We start from the raw sequence: 18,614 nt of genomic DNA, 5'->3' as shown, positions 1-18,614 counted from the left end.
ATTGTGTTTTCAAGTAGATTTAAACTGTGTTCTTTATGTTTTACATACATTAAAACAGCATTTCAAATCTTTGTAAGTACCTTAAACTCTGCTTTAGAGCCAAACATTGTGTTCTCAATTACTATCTCATGCAAGTTAAGAAGAAACTTTCAAAGATTAGTTTAAGAGAAAACAGTCTGTTCTATAGTTTGCAATACGTAGATTGTAACTGTTTTCTTTATGTTTTACATACATTGAAATAGCATTTCAAGGCATTTTAAGTGATTAAACAGTGTTTCAGGGCAAGACATTGTGTTTTCAAGTAGATTTAAACTGTGTTCTTATGTTTTACATACATTAAAACAGCATTTCAAAGCATTGTAAGTACCTTAAACTCTGTTTTAGAGCCAAACATTGTGTTCTCAACTACTATCTCATGCAAGTTAAGAAGAAACTTTCAAAGATTAGTTTAAGAGAAAACAGTCTGTTCTATAGTTTGCAATAAGTAGATTGTAACTGTGTTCTTCATTTTTTACATACATTGAAACAGCGTTTCAAGGCATTGTAAGTGATTAAACAATGTTTCAGAGCAAGACATTGTGTTTTCAAGTAGATTTAAACTGCGTTCTTTATGTTTTACATATATTAAAACAGCATTTCAAAGCTTTGTATGTACCTTAAACTCTGTTTTAGAGCCAAACATTGTGATCTCAACTACTATCTCATGCAAGTTAAGAAGAAACTTTCAAAGATTAGTTTAAGAGAAAACAGTCTGTTCTATAGCTTGCCAAACGTAGATTGTAACTGTGTTCTTTATGTTTTTTTATACATTGAAATAGCGTTTCAAGGCATTGTAAGTGATTAAATAGTGTTTCAGAGCAAGACATTGTGTTTTCAAGTAGATTTAAACTGTGTTCTTTATATTTTACATACATTAAAACAGCATTTCAAATCTTTGTAAGTACCTTAAACTCTGCTTTAGAGCCAAACATTGTGTTCTCAATTACTATCTCATGCAAGTTAAGAAGAAACTTTCAAAGATTAGTTTAAGAGAAAACAGTCTGTTCTATAGTTTGCAATACGTAGATTGTAACTGTGTTCTTTATGTTTTACATACATTGAAACAGCGTTTCAAGGCATTGTAAGTGATTAAACAGTGTTTCAGAGCAAGAAATTGTGTTTTCTAGTAGATTTAAACTGTGTTCTTTATGTTTTACATACATTAAAACAGCATTTCAAAGCTTTGTAAGTACCTTAAACTCTGTTTTAGAGCCAAACATTGTGATCTCAACTACAATCTCATGCAAGTTAAGAAGAAACTTTCAAAGATTAATTTAAGAGAAAACAGTCTGTTCTATAGCTTGCCATAAGTAGATTGTAACTGGGTTCTTTATGTTTTACATACATTGAAACAGCATTTCAAAGCTTTGTAAGTACCTTAAACTCTGTTTTAGAGCCAAACATTGTGTTCTCATCTACTATCTCATGCAAGTTTAGAAGAAACTTTCAAAGATTAGTTTAAGAGAAAACAGTCTGTTCTATAGCTTGCCAAACGTAGATTGTAATTGTTCTTTATGTTTTTTATACATTGAAATAGCGTTTCAAGGCATTGTAAGTGATTAAATAGTGTTTCAGAGCAAGACATTGTGTTTTCAAGTAGATTTAAACTGTGTTGTTTATGTTTTACATACATTACAACAGCATTTCAAAGCTTTGTATATACCTTAAACTCTGTTTTAAAGCCAAACATTGTGTTCTTAACTAATATCTCATTCAAGTTAAGAAGAAACTTTCATAGATTAGTTTAAGAGAAAACAGTCTGTTCTATAGTTTGCAATAAGTAGATTGTAACTGTGTTCTTTATGTTTTACATACATTAAAACAGCATTTCAAAGCATTGTAAGTACCTTAAACTCTGTTTTAGAGCCAAACATTGTGATCTCAACTACAATCTCATGCAAGTTAAGAAGAAACTTTCAAAGATTAATTTAAGAGAAAACAGTCTGTTCTATAGCTTGCCATAAGTAGATTTAAACTGTGTTCTTTATGTTTTACATACATTAAAACAGCATTTCAAAGCTTTGTAAGTACCTTAAACTCTGTTTTAGAGCCAAACATTGTGATCTCAACTACTATCTCATGCAAGTTTAGAAGAAACTTTCAAAGATTAGTTTAAGAGAAAACAGTCTGTTCTATAGCTTGCCAAACGTAGATTGTAATTGTTCTTTATGTTTTTTATACATTGAAATAGCGTTTCAAGGCATTGTAAGTGATTAAATAGTGTTTCAGAGCAAGACATTGTGTTTTCAAGTAGATTTAAACTGTGTTCTTTATGTTTTACATACATTAAAACAGCATTTCAAAGCTTTGTATATACCTTAAACTCTGTTTTAAAGCCAAACATTGTGTTCTTAACTAATATCTCATTCAAGTTAAGAAGAAACTTTCATAGATTAGTTTAAGAGAAAACAGTCTGTTCTATAGTTTGCAATAAGTAGATTGTAACTGTGTTCTTTATGTTTTACATACATTGAAACAGCGTTTCAAGGCATTGTAAGTGATTAAACAGTGTCAGGGCAAGACATTGTGTTTTCTAGTAGATTTAAACTGTGTTCTTTATGTTTTACATACATTAAAACAGCATTTCAAAGCTTTGTAAGTACCTTAAACTCTGTTTTAGAGCCAAACATTGTGTTCTCAACTACTATCTCATGCAAGTTAAGAAGAAACTTTCAAAGATTAGTTTAAGAGAAAACATTCTGTTCTATAGTTTGCAATAAGTAGATTGTAACTGTGTTCTTTATGTTTTACATACATTGAAATAGCATTTCAAGGCATTTTAAGTGATTAAATAGTGTTTCAGAGCAAGACATTGTGTTTTCAATTAGATTTAAACTGTGTTCTTATGTTTTACATACATTAAAACAGCATTTCAAAGCATTGTAAGTACCTTAAACTCTGTTTTAGAGCCAAACATTGTGTTCTCAACTACTATCTCATGCAAGTTAAGAAGAAACTTTCAAAGATTAGTTTAAGAGAAAACAGTCTGTTCTATAGTTTGCAATAAGTAGATTGTAACTGTGTTCTTTATGTTTTACATACATTGAAATAGCGTTTCAAGGCATTGTAAGTGATTAAATAGTGTTTCAGAGCAAGACATTGTGTATTCAAGTAGATTTAAACTGTTCTTTATGTTTTACATACATTAAAACAGCATTTCAAAGCATTGTAAGTACCTTAAACTCTGTTTTAGAGCCAAACATTGTGATCTCAACTACAATCTCATGCAAGTTAAGAAGAAACTTTCAAAGATTAATTTAAGAGAAAACAGTCTGTTCTATAGCTTGCCATAAGTAGATTGTAACTGGGTTCTTTATGTTTTACATACATTGAAACAGCATGATTAAACAGTGTTTCAGGGCAAGACATTGTGTTTTCAAGTAGATTTATACTGTGTTCTTTATGTTTTACATACATTAAAACAGCATTTCAAAGCTTTGTATGTACCTTAAACTCTGTTTTAAAGCCAAACATTGTGTTCTTAACTAATATCTCATTCAAGTTAAGAAGAAACTTTCATAGATTAGTTTAAGAGAAAACAGTCTGTTCTATAGTTTGCAATAAGTAGATTGTAACTGTGTTCTTTATGTTTTACATACATTGAAACAGCGTTTCAAGGCATTGTAAGTGATTAAACAGTGTTTCAGGGCAAGACATTGTGTTTTCTCATAGATTTAAACTGTGTTCTTTATGTTTTACATACATTAAAACAGCATTTCAAAGCTTTGTAAGTACCTTAAACTCTGTTTTAGAGCCAAACATTGTGTTCTCAACTACTATCTCATGCAAGTGAAGAAGAAACTTTCAAAGATTAGTTTAAGAGAAAACATTCTGTTCTATAGTTTGCAATAAGTAGATTGTAACTGTGTTCTTTATGTTTTACATACATTGAAATAGCATTTCAAGGCATTTGAAGTGATTAAACAGTGTTTCTGGGCAAGACATTGTGTTTTCAAGTAGATTTAAACTGCGTTCTTTATGTTTTACATATATTAAAACAGCATTTCAAAGCTTTGTATGTACCTTAATCTCTGTTTTAGAGCCAAACATTGTGATCTCAACTACTATCTCATGCAAGTTAAGAAGAAACTTTCAAAGATTAGTTTAAGAGAAAACAGTCTGTTCTATAGCTTGCCAAATGTAGATTGTAACTGTGTTCTTTATGTTTTTTATACATTGAAATAGTGTTTCAAGGCATTGTAAGTGATTAAATAGTGTTTCAGAGCAAGACATTGTGTTTTCAAGTAGATTTAAACTGTGTTCTTTATGTTTTAAATACATTAAAACAGCATTTCAAAGCTTTGTAAGTACCTTAAACTCTGTTTTAGAGCCAAACATTGTGTTCTCAACTACTATCTCATGCAAGTTAAGAAGAAACTTTCAAAGATTAGTTTAAGAGAAAACAGTCTGTTCTATAGTTTGCAATAAGTAGATTGTAACTGTGTTCTTTATCTTTTACATACATTGAAAGAGCGTTTCAAGGCATTGTATGGGATTAAACAGTGTTTCAGAGCAAGACATTGTGTTTTCAAGTAGATTTAAACTGTGTTCTTTATGTTTTACATACATTAAAACAGCATTTCAAAGCTTTGTATATACCTTAAACTCTGTTTTAAAGCCAAACATTGTGTTCTTAACTAATATCTCATTCAAGTTAAGAAGAAACTTTCATAGATTAGTTTAAGAGAAAACAGTCTGTTCTATAGTTTGCAATAAGTAGATTGTAACTGTGTTCTTTATGTTTTACATACATTGAAACAGCGTTTCAAGGCATTGTAAGTGATTAAACAGTGTTTCAGGGCAAGACATTGTGTTTTCTAGTAGATTTAAACTGTGTTCTTTATGTTTTACATACATTAAAACAGCATTTCAAAGCTTTGTAAGTACCTTAAACTCTGTTTTAGAGCCAAACATTGTGTTCTCAACTACTATCTCATGCAAGTTAAGAAGAAACTTTCAAAGATTAGTTTAAGAGAAAACATTCTGTTCTATAGTTTGCAATAAGTAGATTGTAACTGTGTTCTTTATGTTTTACATACATTGCAATAGCATTTCAAGGCATTTTAAGTGATTAAACAGTGTTTCAGAGCAAGACATTGTGTTTTCAAGTAGATTTAAACTGTATTCTTATGTTTTACATACATTAAAACAGCATTTCAAAGCATTGTAAGTACCTTAAACTCTGTTTTAGAGCCAAACATTGTGTTCTCAACTACTATCTCATGCAAGTTAAGAAGAAACTTTCAAAGATTAGTTTACGAGAAAACAGTCTGTTCTATAGCTTGCGAAACGTAGATTGTAACTGTGTTCTTTATGTTTTTTATACATTGAAATAGCGTTTCAAGGCATTGTAAGTGATTAAATAGTGTTTCAGAACAAGACATTGTGTTTTCAAGTAGATTCAAACTGTGTTCTTTATGTTTTACATACATTAAAACAGCATTTCAAAGCTTTGTATATACCTTAAACTCTGTTTTAAAGCCAAACATTGTGTTCTTAACTAGTATCTCATTCAAGTTAAGAAGAAACTTTCATAGATTAGTTTAAGAGAAAACAGTCTGTTCTATAGTTTGCAATAAGTAGATTGTAACTGTGTTCTTTATGTTTTACATACATTGAAATAGCGTTTCAAGGCATTGTAAGTGATTAAATAGTGTTTCAGAGCAAGACATTGTGTATTCAAGTAGATTTAAACTGTTCTTTATGTTTTACATACATTAAAACAGCATTTCAAAGCATTGTAAGTACCTTAAACTCTGTTTTAGAGCCAAACATTGTGATCTCAACTACAATCTCATGCAAGTTAAGAAGAAACTTTCAAAGATTAATTTAAGAGAAAACAGTCTGTTCTATAGCTTGCCATAAGTAGATTGTAACTGGGTTCTTTATGTTTTACATACATTGAAACAGCATGATTAAACAGTGTTTCAGGGCAAGACATTGTGTTTTCAAGTAGATTTAAACTGTGTTCTTATGTTTTACATACATTAAAACAGCATTTCAAAGCTTTGTATATACCTTAAACTCTGTTTTAAAGCCAAACATTGTGATCTCAACTACTATCTCATGCAAGTTAAGAAGAAACTTTCAAAGATTAGTTTAAGAGAAAACAGTCTGTTCTATAGCTTGCCAAACGTAGATTGTAACTGTGTTCTTTATGTTTTTTTATACATTGAAATAGCGTTTCAAGGCATTGTAAGTGATTAAATAGTGTTTCAGAGCAAGACATTGTGTTTTCAAGTAGATTTAAACTGTGTTCTTTATGTTTTACATACATTAAAACAGCATTTCAAAGCTTTGTATGTACCTTAAACTCTGTTTTAGAGCCAAACATTGTGATCTCAACTACTATCTCATGCAAGTTTAGAAGAAACTTTCAAAGATTAGTTTAAGAGAAAACAGTCTGTTCTATAGTTTGCAATAAGTAGATTGTAACTGTGTTCTTTATCTTTTACATACATTGAAACAGCGTTTCAAGGCATTGTAAGTGATTAAACAGTGTTTCAGGGCAAGACATTGTGTTTTCTAGTAGATTTAAACTGTGTTCTTTATGTTTTACATACATTAAAACAGCATTTCAAAGCTTTGTAAGTACCTTAAACTCTGTTTTAGAGCCAAACATTGTGTTCTCAACTACTATCTCATGCAAGTTAAGAAGAATCTTTCAAAGATTAGTTTAAGAGAAAACATTCTGTTCTATAGTTTGCAATAAGTAGATTGTAACTGTGTTCTTTATGTTTTACATACATTGAAATAGCATTTCAAGGCATTTTAAGTGATTAAACAGTGTTTCAGAGCAAGACATTGTGTTTTCAAGTAGATTTAAACTGTGTTCTTATGTTTTACAAACATTAAAACAGCATTTCAAAGCATTGTAAGTACCTTAAACTCTGTTTTAGAGCCAAACATTGTGTTCTCAACTACTATCTCATGCAAGTTAAGAAGAAACTTTCAAAGATTAGTTTAAGAGAAAACAGTCTGTTCTATAGTTTGCAATAAGTAGATTGTAACTGTGTTCTTCATTTTTTACATACATTGAAACAGCGTTTCAAGGCATTGTAAGTGATTAAACAATGTTTCAGAGCAAGACATTGTGTTTTCAAGTAGATTTAAACTGCGTTCTTTATGTTTTACATATATTAAAACAGCATTTCAAAGCTTTGTATGTACCTTAAACTCTGTTTTAGAGCCAAACATTGTGATCTCAACTACTATCTCATGCAAGTTAAGAAGAAACTTTCAAAGATTAGTTTAAGAGAAAACAGTCTGTTCTATAGCTTGCCAAACGTAGATTGTAACTGTGTTCTTTATGTTTTTTTATACATTGAAATAGCGTTTCAAGGCATTGTAAGTGATTAAATAGTGTTTCAGAGCAAGACATTGTGTTTTCAAGTAGATTTAAACTGTGTTCTTTATATTTTACATACATTAAAACAGCATTTCAAATCTTTGTAAGTACCTTAAACTCTGCTTTAGAGCCAAACATTGTGTTCTCAATTACTATCTCATGCAAGTTAAGAAGAAACTTTCAAAGATTAGTTTAAGAGAAAACAGTCTGTTCTATAGTTTGCAATACGTAGATTGTAACTGTGTTCTTTATGTTTTACATACATTGAAACAGCGTTTCAAGGCATTGTAAGTGATTAAACAGTGTTTCAGAGCAAGAAATTGTGTTTTCTAGTAGATTTAAACTGTGTTCTTTATGTTTTACATACATTAAAACAGCATTTCAAAGCTTTGTAAGTACCTTAAACTCTGTTTTAGAGCCAAACATTGTGATCTCAACTACAATCTCATGCAAGTTAAGAAGAAACTTTCAAAGATTAATTTAAGAGAAAACAGTCTGTTCTATAGCTTGCCATAAGTAGATTGTAACTGGGTTCTTTATGTTTTACATACATTGAAACAGCATTTCAAAGCTTTGTAAGTACCTTAAACTCTGTTTTAGAGCCAAACATTGTGTTCTCATCTACTATCTCATGCAAGTTTAGAAGAAACTTTCAAAGATTAGTTTAAGAGAAAACAGTCTGTTCTATAGCTTGCCAAACGTAGATTGTAATTGTTCTTTATGTTTTTTATACATTGAAATAGCGTTTCAAGGCATTGTAAGTGATTAAATAGTGTTTCAGAGCAAGACATTGTGTTTTCAAGTAGATTTAAACTGTGTTGTTTATGTTTTACATACATTACAACAGCATTTCAAAGCTTTGTATATACCTTAAACTCTGTTTTAAAGCCAAACATTGTGTTCTTAACTAATATCTCATTCAAATTAAGAAGAAACTTTCATAGATTAGTTTAAGAGAAAACAGTCTGTTCTATAGTTTGCAATAAGTAGATTGTAACTGTGTTCTTTATGTTTTACATACATTAAAACAGCATTTCAAAGCATTGTAAGTACCTTAAACTCTGTTTTAGAGCCAAACATTGTGATCTCAACTACAATCTCATGCAAGTTAAGAAGAAACTTTCAAAGATTAATTTAAGAGAAAACAGTCTGTTCTATAGCTTGCCATAAGTAGATTTAAACTGTGTTCTTTATGTTTTACATACATTAAAACAGCATTTCGAAGCTTTGTAAGTACCTTAAACTCTGTTTTAGAGCCAAACATTGTGATCTCAACTACTATCTCATGCAAGTTTAGAAGAAACTTTCAAAGATTAGTTTAAGAGAAAACAGTCTGTTCTATAGCTTGCCAAACGTAGATTGTAATTGTTCTTTATGTTTTTTAAACATTGAAATAGCGTTTCAAGGCATTGTAAGTGATTAAATAGTGTTTCAGAGCAAGACATTGTGTTTTCAAGTAGATTTAAACTGTGTTCTTTATGTTTTACATACATTAAAACAGCATTTCAAAGCTTTGTATATACCTTAAACTCTGTTTTAAAGCCAAACATTGTGTTCTTAACTAATATCTCATTCAAGTTAAGAAGAAACTTTCATAGATTAGTTTAAGAGAAAACAGTCTGTTCTATAGTTTGCAATAAGTAGATTGTAACTGTGTTCTTTATGTTTTACATACATTGAAACAGCGTTTCAAGGCATTGTAAGTGATTAAACAGTGTCAGGGCAAGACATTGTGTTTTCTAGTAGATTTAAACTGTGTTCTTTATGTTTTACATACATTAAAACAGCATTTCAAAGCTTTGTAAGTACCTTAAACTCTGTTTTAGAGCCAAACATTGTGTTCTCAACTACTATCTCATGCAAGTTAAGAAGAAACTTTCAAAGATTAGTTTAAGAGAAAACATTCTGTTCTATAGTTTGCAATAAGTAGATTGTAACTGTGTTCTTTATGTTTTACATACATTGAAATAGCATTTCAAGGCATTTTAAGTGATTAAATAGTGTTTCAGAGCAAGACATTGTGTTTTCAATTAGATTTAAACTGTGTTCTTATGTTTTACATACATTAAAACAGCATTTCAAAGCATTGTAAGTACCTTAAACTCTGTTTTAGAGCCAAACATTGTGTTCTCAACTACTATCTCATGCAAGTTAAGAAGAAACTTTCAAAGATTAGTTTAAGAGAAAACAGTCTGTTCTATAGTTTGCAATAAGTAGATTGTAACTGTGTTCTTTATGTTTTACATACATTGAAATAGCGTTTCAAGGCATTGTAAGTGATTAAATAGTGTTTCAGAGCAAGACATTGTGTATTCAAGTAGATTTAAACTGTTCTTTATGTTTTACATACATTAAAACAGCATTTCAAAGCATTGTAAGTACCTTAAACTCTGTTTTAGAGCCAAACATTGTGATCTCAACTACAATCTCATGCAAGTTAAGAAGAAACTTTCAAAGATTAATTTAAGAGAAAACAGTCTGTTCTATAGCTTGCCATAAGTAGATTGTAACTGGGTTCTTTATGTTTTACATACATTGAAACAGCATGATTAAACAGTGTTTCAGGGCAAGACATTGTGTTTTCAAGTAGATTTATACTGTGTTCTTTATGTTTTACATATATTAAAACAGCATTTCAAAGCTTTGTATGTACCTTAAACTCTGTTTTAAAGCCAAACATTGTGTTCTTAACTAATATCTCATGCAAGTTAAGAAGAAACTTTCAAAGATTAGTTTAACAGAAAACATTCTGTTCTATAGCTTGCCAAACGTAGATTGTAACTGTGTTCTTTATGTTTTTTATACATTGAAATAGTGTTTCAAGGCATTGTAAGTGATTAAATAGTGTTTCAGAGCAAGACATTGTGTTTTCAAGTAGATTTAAACTGTGTTCTTTATGTTTTACATACATTAAAACAGCATTTCAAATCTTTGTAAGTACCTTAAACTCTGCTTTAAAGCCAAACATTGTGTTCTCAATTACTATCTCATGCAAGTTAAGAAGAAACTTTCAAAGATTAGTTTAAGAGAAAACATTCTGTTCTATAGTTTGCAATACGTAGATTGTAACTGTATTCTTTATGTTTTACATACATTGAAAAAGCGTTTCAAGGCATTGTAAGTGAATAAACAGTGTTTCAGGGCAAGACATTGTGTTTTCAAGTAGATTTATACTGTGTTCTTTATGTTTTACATACATTAAAACAGCATTTCAAAGCTTTGTATGTACCTTAAACTCTGTTTTAAAGCCAAACATTGTGTTCTTAACTAATATCTCATTCAAGTTAAGAAGAAACTTTCATAGATTAGTTTAAGAGAAAACAGTCTGTTCTATAGTTTGCAATAAGTAGATTGTAACTGTGTTCTTTATGTTTTACATACATTGAAACAGCGTTTCAAGGCATTGTAAGTGATTAAACAGTGTTTCAGGGCAAGACATTGTGTTTTCTCATAGATTTAAACTGTGTTCTTTATGTTTTACATACATTAAAACAGCATTTCAAAGCTTTGTAAGTACCTTAAACTCTGTTTTAGAGCCAAACATTGTGTTCTCAACTACTATCTCATGCAAGTGAAGAAGAAACTTTCAAAGATTAGTTTAAGAGAAAACATTCTGTTCTATAGTTTGCAATAAGTAGATTGTAACTGTGTTCTTTATGTTTTACATACATTGAAATAGCATTTCAAGGCATTTGAAGTGATTAAACAGTGTTTCTGGGCAAGACATTGTGTTTTCAAGTAGATTTAAACTGCGTTCTTTATGTTTTACATATATTAAAACAGCATTTCAAAGCTTTGTATGTACCTTAATCTCTGTTTTAGAGCCAAACATTGTGATCTCAACTACTATCTCATGCAAGTTAAGAAGAAACTTTCAAAGATTAGTTTAAGAGAAAACAGTCTGTTCTATAGCTTGCCAAATGTAGATTGTAACTGTGTTCTTTATGTTTTTTATACATTGAAATAGCGTTTCAAGGCATTGTAAGTGATTAAATAGTGTTTCAGAGCAAGACATTGTGTTTTCAAGTAGATTTAAACTGTGTTCTTTATGTTTTAAATACATTAAAACAGCATTTCAAAGCTTTGTAAGTACCTTAAACTCTGTTTTAGAGCCAAACATTGTGTTCTCAACTACTATCTCATGCAAGTTAAGAAGAAACTTTCAAAGATTAGTTTAAGAGAAAACAGTCTGTTCTATAGTTTGCAATAAGTAGATTGTAACTGTGTTCTTTATCTTTTACATACATTGAAAGAGCGTTTCAAGGCATTGTATGGGATTAAACAGTGTTTCAGAGCAAGACATTGTGTTTTCAAGTAGATTTAAACTGTGTTCTTTATGTTTTACATACATTAAAACAGCATTTCAAAGCTTTGTATATACCTTAAACTCTGTTTTAAAGCCAAACATTGTGTTCTTAACTAATATCTCATTCAAGTTAAGAAGAAACTTTCATAGATTAGTTTAAGAGAAAACAGTCTGTTCTATAGTTTGCAATAAGTAGATTGTAACTGTGTTCTTTATGTTTTACATACATTGAAACAGCGTTTCAAGGCATTGTAAGTGATTAAACAGTGTTTCAGGGCAAGACATTGTGTTTTCTAGTAGATTTAAACTGTGTTCTTTATGTTTTACATACATTAAAACAGCATTTCAAAGCTTTGTAAGTACCTTAAACTCTGTTTTAGAGCCAAACATTGTGTTCTCAACTACTATCTCATGCAAGATAAGAAGAAACTTTCAAAGATTAGTTTAAGAGAAAACATTCTGTTCTATAGTTTGCAATAAGTAGATTGTAACTGTGTTCTTTATGTTTTACATACATTGCAATAGCATTTCAAGGCATTTTAAGTGATTAAACAGTGTTTCAGAGCAAGACATTGTGTTTTCAAGTAGATTTAAACTGTATTCTTATGTTTTACATACATTAAAACAGCATTTCAAAGCATTGTAAGTACCTTAAACTCTGTTTTAGAGCCAAACATTGTGTTCTCAACTACTATCTCATGCAAGTTAAGAAGAAACTTTCAAAGATTAGTTTACGAGAAAACAGTCTGTTCTATAGCTTGCGAAACGTAGATTGTAACTGTGTTCTTTATGTTTTTTATACATTGAAATAGCGTTTCAAGGCATTGTAAGTGATTAAATAGTGTTTCAGAACAAGACATTGTGTTTTCAAGTAGATTCAAACTGTGTTCTTTATGTTTTACATACATTAAAACAGCATTTCAAAGCTTTGTATATACCTTAAACTCTGTTTTAAAGCCAAACATTGTGTTCTTAACTAGTATCTCATTCAAGTTAAGAAGAAACTTTCATAGATTAGTTTAAGAGAAAACAGTCTGTTCTATAGTTTGCAATAAGTAGATTGTAACTGTGTTCTTTATGTTTTACATACATTGAAATAGCGTTTCAAGGCATTGTAAGTGATTAAATAGTGTTTCAGAGCAAGACATTGTGTATTCAAGTAGATTTAAACTGTTCTTTATGTTTTACATACATTAAAACAGCATTTCAAAGCATTGTAAGTACCTTAAACTCTGTTTTAGAGCCAAACATTGTGATCTCAACTACAATCTCATGCAAGTTAAGAAGAAACTTTCAAAGATTAATTTAAGAGAAAACAGTCTGTTCTATAGCTTGCCATAAGTAGATTGTAACTGGGTTCTTTATGTTTTACATACATTGAAACAGCATGATTAAACAGTGTTTCAGGGCAAGACATTGTGTTTTCAAGTAGATTTATACTGTGTTCTTTATGTTTTACATACATTAAAACAACATTTCAAAGCTTTGTATGTACCTTAAACTCTGTTTTAAAGCCAAACATTGTGTTCTTAACTAATATCTCATGCAAGTTAAGAAGAAACTTTCAAAGATTAGTTTAACAGAAAACATTCTGTTCTATAGCTTGCCAAACGTAGATTGTAACTGTGTTCTTTATGTTTTTTATACATTGAAATAGTGTTTCAAGGCATTGTAAGTGATTAAATAGTGTTTCAGAGCAAGACATTGTGTTTTCAAGTAGATTTAAACTGTGTTCTTTATGTTTTACATACATTAAAACAGCATTTCAAATCTTTGTAAGTACCTTAAACTCTGCTTTAAAGCCAAACATTGTGTTCTCAATTACTATCTCATGCAAGTTAAGAAGAAACTTTCAAAGATTAGTTTAAGAGAAAACATTCTGTTCTATAGTTTGCAATACGTAGATTGTAACTGTGTTCTTTATGTTTTACATACATTGAAACAGCGTTTCAAGGCATTGTAAGTGAATAAACAGTGTTTCAGGGCAAGACATTGTGTTTTCAAGTAGATTTATACTGTGTTCTTTATGTTTTACATACATTAAAACAGCATTTCAAAGCTTTGTATGTACCTTAAACTCTGTTTTAAAGCCAAACATTGTGTTCTTAACTAATATCTCATTCAAGTTAAGAAGAAACTTTCATAGATTAGTTTAAGAGAAAACAGTCTGTTCTATAGTTTGCAATAAGTAGATTGTAACTGTGTTCTTTATGTTTTACATACATTGAAACAGCGTTTCAAGGCATTGTAAGTGATTAAACAGTGTTTCAGGGCAAGACATTGTGTTTTCTTATAGATTTAAACTGTGTTCTTTATGTTTTACATACATTAAAACAGCATTTCAAAGCTTTGTAAGTACCTTAAACTCTGTTTTAGAGCCAAACATTGTGTTCTCAACTACTATCTCATGCAAGTGAAGAAGAAACTTTCAAAGATTAGTTTAAGAGAAAACATTCTGTTCTATAGTTTGCAATAAGTAGATTGTAACTGTGTTCTTTATGTTTTACATACATTGAAATAGCATTTCAAGGCATTTGAAGTGATTAAACAGTGTTTCTGGGCAAGACATTGTGTTTTCAAGTAGATTTAAACTGTGTTCTTTATGTTTTACATATATTAAAACAGCATTTCAAAGCTTTGTATGTACCTTAATCTCTGTTTTAGAGCCAAACATTGTGATCTCAACTACTATCTCATGCAAGTTAAGAAGAAACTTTCAAAGATTAGTTTAAGAGAAAACAGTCTGTTCTATAGCTTGCCAAATGTAGATTTTAACTGTGTTCTTTATGTTTTTTATACATTGAAATAGCGTTTCAAGGCATTGTAAGTGATTAAATAGTGTTTCAGAGCAAGACATTGTGTTTTCAAGTAGATTTAAACTGTGTTCTTTATGTTTTAAATACATTAAAACAGCATTTCAAAGCTTTGTAAGTACCTTAAACTCTGTTTTAGAGCCAAACATTGTGTTCTCAACTACTATCTCATGCAAGTTAAGAAGAAACTTTCAAAGATTAGTTTAAGAGAAAACAGTCTGTTCTATAGTTTGCAATAAGTAGATTGTAACTGTGTTCTTTATGTTTTACATACATTGCAATAGCATTTCAAGGCATTTTAAGTGATTAAACAGTGTTTCAGAGCAAGACATTGTGTTTTCAAGTAGATTTAAACTGTATTCTTATGTTTTACATACATTAAAACAGCATTTCAAAGCTTTGTAAGTACCTTAAACTCTGTTTTAGAGCCAAACATTGTGTTCTCAACTACTATCTCATGCAAGTTAAGAAGAAACTTTCAAAGATTAGTTTAAGAGAAAACAGTCTGTTCTATAGTTTGCAATAAGTAGATTGTAACTGTGTTCTTTATCTTTTACATACATTGAAAGAGCGTTTCAAGGCATTGTATGGGATTAAACAGTGTTTCAGAGCAAGACATTGTGTTTTCAAGTAGATTTAAACTGTGTTCTTTATGTTTTACATACATTAAAACAGCATTTCAAAGCTTTGTATATACCTTAAACTCTGTTTTAAAGCCAAACATTGTGTTCTTAACTAATATCTCATTCAAGTTAAGAAGAAACTTTCATAGATTAGTTTAAGAGAAAACAGTCTGTTCTATAGTTTGCAATAAGTAGATTGTAACTGTGTTCTTTATGTTTTACATACATTGAAACAGCGTTTCAAGGCATTGTAAGTGATTAAACAGTGTTTCAGGGCAAGACATTGTGTTTTCTAGTAGATTTAAACTGTGTTCTTTATGTTTTACATACATTAAAACAGCATTTCAAAGCTTTGTAAGTACCTTAAACTCTGTTTTAGAGCCAAACATTGTGTTCTCAACTACTATCTCATGCAAGATAAGAAGAAACTTTCAAAGATTAGTTTAAGAGAAAACATTCTGTTCTATAGTTTGCAATAAGTAGATTGTAACTGTGTTCTTTATGTTTTACATACATTGCAATAGCATTTCAAGGCATTTTAAGTGATTAAACAGTGTTTCAGAGCAAGACATTGTGTTTTCAAGTAGATTTAAACTGTATTCTTATGTTTTACATACATTAAAACAGCATTTCAAAGCATTGTAAGTACCTTAAACTCTGTTTTAGAGCCAAACATTGTGTTCTCAACTACTATCTCATGCAAGTTAAGAAGAAACTTTCAAAGATTAGTTTACGAGAAAACAGTCTGTTCTATAGCTTGCGAAACGTAGATTGTAACTGTGTTCTTTATGTTTTTTATACATTGAAATAGCGTTTCAAGGCATTGTAAGTGATTAAATAGTGTTTCAGAACAAGACATTGTGTTTTCAAGTAGATTCAAACTGTGTTCTTTATGTTTTACATACATTAAAACAGCATTTCAAAGCTTTGTATATACCTTAAACTCTGTTTTAAAGCCAAACATTGTGTTCTTAACTAGTATCTCATTCAAGTTAAGAAGAAACTTTCATAGATTAGTTTAAGAGAAAACAGTCTGTTCTATAGTTTGCAATAAGTAGATTGTAACTGTGTTCTTTATGTTTTACATACATTGAAATAGCGTTTCAAGGCATTGTAAGTGATTAAATAGTGTTTCAGAGCAAGACATTGTGTATTCAAGTAGATTTAAACTGTTCTTTATGTTTTACATACATTAAAACAGCATTTCAAAGCATTGTAAGTACCTTAAACTCTGTTTTAGAGCCAAACATTGTGATCTCAACTACAATCTCATGCAAGTTAAGAAGAAACTTTCAAAGATTAATTTAAGAGAAAACAGTCTGTTCTATAGCTTGCCATAAGTAGATTGTAACTGGGTTCTTTATGTTTTACATACATTGAAACAGCATGATTAAACAGTGTTTCAGGGCAAGACATTGTGTTTTCAAGTAGATTTATACTGTGTTCTTTATGTTTTACATACATTAAAACAACATTTCAAAGCTTTGTATGTACCTTAAACTCTGTTTTAAAGCCAAACATTGTGTTCTTAACTAATATCTCATGCAAGTTAAGAAGAAACTTTCAAAGATTAGTTTAACAGAAAACATTCTGTTCTATAGCTTGCCAAACGTAGATTGTAACTGTGTTCTTTATGTTTTTTATACATTGAAATAGTGTTTCAAGGCATTGTAAGTGATTAAATAGTGTTTCAGAGCAAGACATTGTGTTTTCAAGTAGATTTAAACTGTGTTCTTTATGTTTTACATACATTAAAACAGCATTTCAAATCTTTGTAAGTACCTTAAACTCTGCTTTAAAGCCAAACATTGTGTTCTCAATTACTATCTCATGCAAGTTAAGAAGAAACTTTCAAAGATTAGTTTAAGAGAAAACATTCTGTTCTATAGTTTGCAATACGTAGATTGTAACTGTGTTCTTTATGTTTTACATACATTGAAAAAGCGTTTCAAGGCATTGTAAGTGAATAAACAGTGTTTCAGGGCAAGACATTGTGTTTTCAAGTAGATTTATACTGTGTTCTTTATGTTTTACATACATTAAAACAGCATTTCAAAGCTTTGTATGTACCTTAAACTCTGTTTTAAAGCCAAACATTGTGTTCTTAACTAATATCTCATTCAAGTTAAGAAGAAACTTTCATAGATTAGTTTAAGAGAAAACAGTCTGTTCTATAGTTTGCAATAAGTAGATTGTAACTGTGTTCTTTATGTTTTACATACATTGAAACAGCGTTTCAAGGCATTGTAAGTGATTAAACAGTGTTTCAGGGCAAGACATTGTGTTTTCTTATAGATTTAAACTGTTTTCTTTATGTTTTACATACATTAAAACAGCATTTCAAAGCTTTGTAAGTACCTTAAACTCTGTTTTAGAGCCAAACATTGTGTTCTCAACTACTATCTCATGCAAGTGAAGAAGAAACTTTCAAAGATTAGTTTAAGAGAAAACATTCTGTTCTATAGTTTGCAATAAGTAGATTGTAACTGTGTTCTTTATGTTTTACATACATTGAAATAGCATTTCAAGGCATTTGAAGTGATTAAACAGTGTTTCTGGGCAAGACATTGTGTTTTCAAGTAGATTTAAACTGTGTTCTTTATGTTTTACATATATTAAAACAGCATTTCAAAGCTTTGTATGTACCTTAATCTCTGTTTTAGAGCCAAACATTGTGATCTCAACTACTATCTCATGCAAGTTAAGAAGAAACTTTCAAAGATTAGTTTAAGAGAAAACAGTCTGTTCTATAGCTTGCCAAATGTAGATTGTAACTGTGTTCTTTATGTTTTTTATACATTGAAATAGCGTTTCAAGGCATTGTAAGTGATTAAATAGTGTTTCAGAGCAAGACATTGTGTTTTCAAGTAGATTTAAACTGTGTTCTTTATGTTTTAAATACATTAAAACAGCATTTCAAAGCTTTGTAAGTACCTTAAACTCTGTTTTAGAGCCAAACATTGTGTTCTCAACTACTATCTCATGCAAGTTAAGAAGAAACTTTCAAAGATTAGTTTAAGAGAAAACAGTCTGTTCTATAGTTTGCAATAAGTAGATTGTAACTGTGTTCTTTATGTTTTACATACATTGCAATAGCATTTCAAGGCATTTTAAGTGATTAAACAGTGTTTCAGAGCAAGACATTGTGTTTTCAAGTAGATTTAAACTGTATTCTTATGTTTTACATACATTAAAACAGCATTTCAAAGCATTGTAAGTACCTTAAACTCTGTTTTAGAGCCAAACATTGTGTTCTCAACTACTATCTCATGCAAGTTAAGAAGAAACTTTCAAAGATTAGTTTACGAGAAAACAGTCTGTTCTATAGCTTGCGAAACATAGATTGTAACTGTGTTCTTTATGTTTTTTATACATTGAAATAGCGTTTCAAGGCATTGTAAGTGATTAAATAGTGTTTCAGAACAAGACATTGTGTTTTCAAGTAGATTTAAACTGTGTTCTTTATGTTTTACATACATTAAAAC

This window comes from Electrophorus electricus, chromosome 3 (genome assembly GCF_041902795.1).
Source record: "Electrophorus electricus isolate QZ-2024a chromosome 3, ASM4190279v1, whole genome shotgun sequence".
NCBI lineage: Eukaryota > Metazoa > Chordata > Actinopteri > Gymnotiformes > Gymnotidae > Electrophorus > Electrophorus electricus.
Note: the sequence above shows the minus strand (reverse complement) of the source record.